Source organism: Anser anser (assembly GCF_964211835.1).
Source record: "Anser anser genome assembly, chromosome: 7".
Lineage (NCBI taxonomy): Eukaryota > Metazoa > Chordata > Aves > Anseriformes > Anatidae > Anser > Anser anser.
In genome coordinates, this window is record NC_139727.1 from 35328684 (window position 1) to 35336982 (window position 8299).

Here is an 8299-nt window from a genome sequence, read left to right on the forward strand (position 1 = left end):
GAAGAAAGGACCCAGCTTTGTCCTGTTTGGGACAGACGTCCATCAGCGTGGTCCCAGTGGTGCTATGCACTGACACTCCTCTTCACACTCACCTGGGGACAGTGGTGTGGAGGTGCAGGCATCTGGCACAGAGCAGACCCCAGCCTTGAAGTAGCAACCTTTAGGTAAAAGGAGCATCTCCATAGGTACCATTCCTTTGCAAACATGTTCCCATGAATGTGGTGGCGGCCTTTGCACCTGAACAAAACACCGTCAGCCACACCAGCGGACAAATCAGCAGGAACCTCTCTCTGCTGAGCACACACCACTCATACCCCACACCTCATGAAGTGCAAGGGCAGATTTTGTTTCATAAAGGGCCTGCCCTGTTCTAGCAAAGCCCCATTTCTGTGTGATGCATCATCAGTCAGTGGAGGAAAAGGATGATCCCTCACTGGCACGAGTACATAGCTCAGAAATTCTCATTCTGGCTCTATTCCCTTGCACAGCCACACAAATCCCAAAGCAACTTGTCAGTGACTTTTAATTCAAGCTGAAGATTAACGCAGTTGGTAGTCATAATCACCAAATGTTTTCTCAGTGATGTAAATCCCTTCCCCGATGGAAACCCAGGACCTTGCCACAGCCCAGCTTGCGAGGACAGTTCCTCTGTGCCCACTACGTGCAGAGAATGAATTTAAGCATTAGCTTAATGGGCTTTTAAGTCTCCCTGGTCATCAGCCCCAGAGAGGTGCATCCAGTCGGCTGCTTCTAATAGTTAATTTGTTTCACAATTGGAGAGGGACTTTTTTCTCTTTAGCAAGCTCTTTAGTGGGACCACTTCTCCCCTAACTAACATCAGATCTTTCTAACTTCCGAAGAGTCACTTTAGATTTACATACAGGGGAGGCGAAACTCAGTTCCTTATTATACAACTGAGTTTGTCTGCCAAATGAAGTGCAAAGAAAGAGCAAGAAAATTATAAATAATGTTGATAAAAGCAGTGAAAGAATCACACTTCTTATCCAAGTGTTCTCCTGGAGTAATTCCACCTTTGTACAGTCTTAGCCCTACACCAGCACTTCATCTTCTCCCACTCCTCGGCAACCCTCAGGTGGGCACAGTCTTACTCAAGTCAAGAGGAACTACCCTTCTTATGGGGAAGGAGGAACTTCCCTTTCTTATGGGGAAGGGTAGGAGTTGTAGTATTTTTAATATCTAAACAAGCTTAACATACCTAGTAAATAGAGATTTATAAGCTACAGAAACCTGGTAAGCCTTAACTGAAATGCAGCAGTACAGTAACCAATTTATTTGGGATCTTTAGAAGTAAAAAATGGGTCAGTCCCATTATTAACAGAAACTTTCTAGCTGCCAAGAGAGCTTTCGGGCAGCCAAGGACTCATTGGTAGGAGTTTCCACAAATCTTGTTTTTGTCAGACTTCTCACAATAGGGCAACATAATCAGGTGAAATTAAAATGGCCCAGTGTTAGATAGTCAGCAAAAAAAGAGGGCCCAGCCTTCAATTAGTGTCACCACTAACAAGCCTTGTGAAAGATAATATAATGGATCTTGGCTGATTTCCTGCCAAGTTCCCCAGACCTCACTTTGCTTTTTTGACTTTACATGCAGTATCATATTTAGCAAGACTAATGAGCCTGCATTCCTCTAATGGGCCCACCCCAGCATGTGAGGTTTCCTTTTTCTTTTGTTGATGATCTCCCTTTCTCAAGAAATCAATGTTTTGAAAAAGACAAAGAATAAGGTCTTTGCAGCATTATCACTCCAAGGTCTCTGCTCTACCCTTACTTTCAGACTTTCAGAGCACACGAATCATTTTTTGCTTTGCAGTTTTAGAGCAAATGTTAAAAAAAAAAAAAAGAAAAGATATCTTTCTGCAGGGTTGGAAATGTTTTGCTCCTACTGCAAAGGCCCAGTACAGCACAAATTGTTACACTTAATTGGGGAAACTGATGGAAGCAAACAGAGAAACAGAGGAGAAATAAAAGGAAAATATCAGCAGAATTCATACAAGAAACCCTTCCTCTGTTTTCTAAAGCAAAGGGTATGAGCACAAGCCATCCTTCATCAGTGAGGCATTCTCAGCTTCATCCATGAAAGCTCTGCTGGAGAGACAATGGGTTGTAACAAACCTTCCCTGCGAGCAGAGATAAAGGCAGCTCCATAGCCCGAGACCTGGAGCAAAAGCAGAAGCAAGACAGACCTATTTTGGTGGACCTGCGTTCGCGTTAGAGAACATTTAAATAAACTGGACATACACAAGTCCAGGGAATGAAATCATGAGGGAGCTGGCTGACTTCACTGCAAAGCCACTCCTGATTATCTCTGGAAGGTCATGGTGATCAGGAGAGGTTCCTGAGGACTGGAAGAAAGTGTCACTCCTGTCTTCCAGCCTCAGCCATTCTGCAGCTCGTCACACCCAATGCAAATCACATGTAGCTCTCAAACAGGCCAAGCTCTCAAACAGGCCAAGCAACACCCCGGTTCAGCTGCATCTAGCAAAAGGCCATGCTGGTGAAGAAGCTGCAGTGTAACCAGAGCTGGGACAGAAGCAAGCAGGCACTACAGAGGGCAGTGCATCCGGACTGCTTGGAATTCAGCATAACATTCAGCCCGTGTCCATTCAGACACCAGGCAATGGGGCTCCAGGGGTATCCCTGGCACTGACCCCTCTCAAAGAGCCCAGGGGCATCTTTTAAGTGTCTGACAGCCCTTGGAAACATGAAGAATTTGGTACAGGATTTGCAACTTCAACCAAGTCTCCCACACATCCTGCATTTTTGCTTCCTAGACAAACTAGTAATCAACAGCAAGAAGAGAACAGCTCCACTTCACTTTTGGACATCATAAGAATCAACAAAGATAATGACTACTACAGTTTTCTTAAGGCATTAGTATTAATAAAATTCATTCTGAAGGCCGAGACATTAAGCACTAAGCAGATGATGAGCTCCAATTGCAGCAATTACTGATTGACTACGTAATGTACCCTGGCTTTTGCTAATGTTGTCCTTGTCCTCTTCTCCCCCCTCTTTGTCTCTTCTCCAACTGTTAACTACATCTTTTTAGGCAATGGGCTGCGGAATGAGACTTCATGCATGAGGTCTTTGGTTTGTTGATCACAGTTCCCCAAGTTCCACTCTTCTAGTGATTTTTTTTTTCACTTGTTTATTTTATGGGGGTATTTATAGGGTCTTGGCCCTCTATCCATCTTTCTCTTTTCACAAAGCCTGTAGGGACACAATTACCTAGAGCACTTTTTACACCTTTGTGAAGTGAAACCATCCAACGGGTTCTGATACCATCAGTAAGGTCATTTTCCTTCATGTCAAAAATAAATGCCTGAAATTAAAAATTTTCCACAATTTTCTTCATAACATTCTTTTTTAGAAGTTTGGATGAAATCCTTGGGCATTAATCTGCTTTTGGCACTCCAGAGAAAACTTCTTCCTTAAAGAAGTGCAGTACATATGAGGACGTAGCCTACAGAGCCGGGATTTGAAGCAGAGGTAAAAATCAAGTCTCTTGGTGAGACTTAGTCAAGTCAGCTGCTCTGCTGTTCATATTTACACAGCAGTGGTGCTCAACTGTAGAATTAAAATCATCTAACACACTTTCATAAAGGTCAGGCAGCAGATGCTGCCACTAGACCTGACAGACTCGCTGATAAGCTTCACTTCCAAGCAAAGCTTATGAGAAGAAAACAAACCATCAGCGTTTAGTATTTCCAACAACACGTGTGCATACGCAAGCATACATCTTAGCAGTAAGTTTATTTCTTCATTTTTAGTAGAAATATGCACTGCTGAGTCTCAACGTTTTGAAAACCATGCCACACGCACTAAGTAAAATTGATATTTTAAATGAGATATGTGACACTACTGTGAATAGCAACTCTTTAAGTACAGTCAAGTGTTTGTGTAGCTAACGGCAAATGAGATGTGTTCTGAAGAATGAATGGATTTTGCTCTAATATACAGAATATCTTTGCATAGTAATAATGGAAGAAAAATCAAATTATTCCAGAGTATAGTTAGGCATTGAGTGCAGTTATATGAGAATATAAATTGGAGAGAAAAGGGCCATATCTCTGCATTCTCAACAATCTTTTATAGGTAATGAATTGTTTAGAAAATTTAGCTAAGGAAAAGCCTTTGAATTGGAGTCTGACAGTCCTTCAGGGTATTCTTAGAGGTTATCTCTGCAAGGCAGGTGGATGAGGAAAGAGACAAGCTTAACCCTATAAAAATAATTATGATATATTATTAGAAACTAATGGCAATCTTTTGGAGTCTTTTCAGCAAAGGCACCACTGGCTGCAATTTCTCTCTGTCATATGCTTAAAAAAGGAACTCCTAATGAAGCCTACATTCTGGTAATTTCTCAAACTCTGTGAAGTTAGCAAGAAACTTTCTGAACTTGAAACTTCACATACTTCAGCATGTTTCCATGCTACTATTAACGGAAACACCCTACTCAGGCTGCATGCAGCAAGCTTCAGTCCTTAAATCAGCATTAGAAAGCTGTTGAGACCACCTGGTCTTGTAGATGGAGTGTGTACCTATGGTGAGATGGTTGGAAGGAACTTGATGTGGAGACACCATGGTCGTCCCTCTTTCTCCTGTTCTTGTACCCCAGGAAGAGAGAAACTTAACTCTGTATGAAATTTCCCATGTTGCATCACCATGTAGGATACAACTAAGACACTAAAGCTGCCACAGCCACGTATATACTGAGGCAAGAAAGGTCTGGATGTCAAAGTGGTGAAGGAGAGCTGAGGAACAAGCTCCAGTGACCGGATGAGAGGTTGAAGGCAAATGGGCATGGGTGACCAAACCTAGAAACACTGATCAAGTACTACATCTTAGACCTGAGCTTGAGAGAAACAGACATCCTTGATCCCTTCAACAGTGAGAGCCCACCATTGCCATTTTGAGAGCAGGATTAGCTCAGGTCAGTAGTTTTACCACTTGCATGTGGAGGTCAATGACTTTCTCTGCCATCATGAAATAACCATATCTTTACATGCAATGGAATGGTAAATACTCATTTTCTCAAAGTAAATTAGAATAATTTAACTGAATGCCACTTATCTGCATTCTGGACTTCCTCTTTCTTTCATTGCACGATCTTTAAATGATGACATGACCTCAACAGCACATATGAATCTTCAGTGCAAAGACTCTGAATTGAATCCAAGTTTAATTATAAAACAAAAATGTCCTCAAGGAGAGTGAATTAACGTTCTTTGTACAAAAGCAGAAGAGGCTGTAGTGCTCTCAGGAGAATGTTACATACGTCATAAACAATAGCAAAAACCAAGCTTGTGCAAACGGGAAATTTCTGGGAAATGAGTAACATGGTGAGCTAAGAGATTTTCTTTTTTGAAGGCATTTGCAGAAATGGAATATAGGAGAAAACAGAAAACATTAGAATGTTAACATTGAAGCTAGCTAATACTTTTAGTAAGAACGACAGGCCATCTCCATCTATGAAGGCAGTCTATACCCAGCTAGACACGGCCCTGGGCAACCTGCCAACTGAGCCTGCTAGAGCGGGGTGGGTGGATGAGATGATCTCAAGGTCCCTTACAACCTATTCTGTGATTCTGTTGCACTGAAAGCATCAAAATATTTTTTCTTTATATTTTCAAAGTAAGTATTTCAGCATTTCTGCTTCAAGCAGGGGAGAGTGCAACTAAAGATTTCCCTTCCAAACTCAATAACTAGTTTAGAAGTGCTAATATATTTCTGAAGTTTTAAACTGAGATATGGATTTACATTTCAGGTTGAGAAGATAAACTACTTTATTTTTATTTTTTTTTTAATTTGTGGGGAGGGAAAGACTCAGCAACTTACAAAATAAAGGTCTTTCAGTCTGAGCCAAAAGGAAAATTTTTGTTTGTTTGTTTTCCTAAAGGTTTTTTGTTTTGCTAAGATAAGAACATATGCTTTGACCTGATTTTTTTTTTTTTTTTTTTTGAGGTGGGGGAGTGAGAGGAGAGAATTTTAAGACTCACCCTTGGAAAAGAAAAAAAAAAAAAAAGAAAAAAGAAAATCTTTTTTTCCATTTCTGTTTCTCAATACAGTTATGTTAAGGTTAAAATTTTCTTGATTTCTAACATCAGTTGCATGATGGAAAGAAAAAAAAAAAAAAGTGGAACCAAACCAGAGGGACACAGTTCTGGATTTTGGAAGTAATTCCAACTAACTTGGAGCATGAGAAACCCCAATCTATTATTTCACATTTTGAAAGATGAAGTGAAATATTAAATTTCCATCCTATTTCTTCTGCTTAGATTTGTCCAAACAAATTAGAACATTTCAGGAACTTTTCCACTTTCTTTCATCTATCTGGTTATTCCAGAAGAGCTCACATGTACTATTTCCTCTTCTTATCCAACCACTTGAATAACATCTGCCTTCTTCCTCAGCTTCCTAAAATAACTACCTTTGGTTATTTGTTTAGCTACCTCAGGTTAGAAAAGATTTTTCATTCTCCAGTCCAAAATAGCAGTCAAGTAATGAACTTAGGGCTCATCCCAGCAAATATTTAATTTGGCAAGTGCTAAGTTTTAACTTGTGATATCTCATCTTTGCATTCAAATATCTAAAACAGGTGATACATGCATAATGCAAAAAGCTAGAAGTAAACACCACAGCATTTAGAAAATAGCTCCAGGTTTTTTCCATGGAGTTTATTTCTGCTTAAAATGTCAACACAGAATAATTGTATATTTTGTTTAGAGTGACAGCTGAATTTTTCATGTATTTGCTGTCTTTTGATGGCAGATAAGTGGGAAGGGAAATGCACTCTCTGAAGGCTTTTATCAACGAAAATCACAGTCAGAAAATTGCACCATGGAGCACAGCAATATTTCCATACTTTACTGCATTTACAGAGAGAAAACTGTCATTAGCGCTAACAGGGTGTCATATAAAAAGCGATGTTTCTTTTAATGGTTCCTTTATTTGGCCAGAATATTTCCCTGTACAGTTGCAGGGGGTGGGAGGCCATTAAAGCAGAATTTAAAGCATTAGGCTTTTCAGTGAAGTGCAGCTAATGTTTTAACGAGGGGATCCAACGAAATTCCTTCCAGCTCTGTAGACTGTGATAAAACCCAGGATGGGACAGACTCACCCTGGGGAATCTGTTCACCTGTATTGCATTTGAACAAAAGGGCCACTATCTTGAACTGAAGAGGGAGCAGAAACACTTCTATGAAGCCTCGCTCCGCTGTACAAACATCCCTTGTTCCCAGAATATCGGGATGGTTCTTCCTGGTGCCCTTCATGCATGGTTTGTAGAGCAAACATATCAGGAGAGCATCAGTAAAGGCAGCTGATGCAACCACCATTTCCTGGGAAGAAGTTCGAGAGGGCTGTTTGTTTGTTTCGGAGTCCTCCGGAGTCCAACTGAAAGGGAAACCCGAGGCATCTCAAGAGCACACCTGTAAGTGTCCAGACCGAGGGAACACAGGGGCTGCACTCCAGCAGGCGTGCTCACCGCTGGGCACCCACCTGGGCTGCTGCAGGACCCCTGGGGTCTGCTCCTGCCCTCCTACCAACTCAGGTTAACTAAAGCTGCCAAAGCCCTAACTGTTTTTGCTAAAAGTGAGGCCTGACTCATAATACAAGTCACTATTTCTGCTGTTAGGAATGAAATTCCCAACGAGCAGACTCCTGTGGATTCACACGAATCATCACAGCAGCTATAAAACCGTTTCATCTCTCTATGACTCAGTCGCGCTGCGAATATTTCAATTACTTGCAAATTTTATAAACAGAGCTATTCTGGGATCCTTTGGAAGCACTGGTCTCCTTCTCCAAAGGCTGTAGTTAGTCCAGTTAGTCCTGGCTTCATCTGCCAGGAGCCCCTTCATCTTGGGAAGTATCTCACCCTGCTGCTCCCCCTTCATGCAGTGGCTGTGGCTGCTCATGCAGGAGGCGAAGGAAAACATCTCCTAAAACCCAGCACACGGGATCCAGCCACCAGTGCAGCACCATTTGTGCTCTGCATGAATTATTACAATAAAAAAGGCAGTGGCTGCCTGAAACAGATTTCTTCTCAGCATAGAGGTGAAAAATAGCCGAGCCTCCTCTGCCATCTGAGTCTGGCAAGTGACAAGAAAAGCTGCACCCATTCTCTTCCAACCAAGTGACTTGAAACAAACAAACGACAAAAAAACTCAAGTGCTGCTTCTGACCCTAAATATTATTAGTACTAACATGGGTGTGCCTTTAACCATTTGCCAGGGAAAAGTTAACTGAAAAAAAAATGAATAAGACCTCTAAAAAT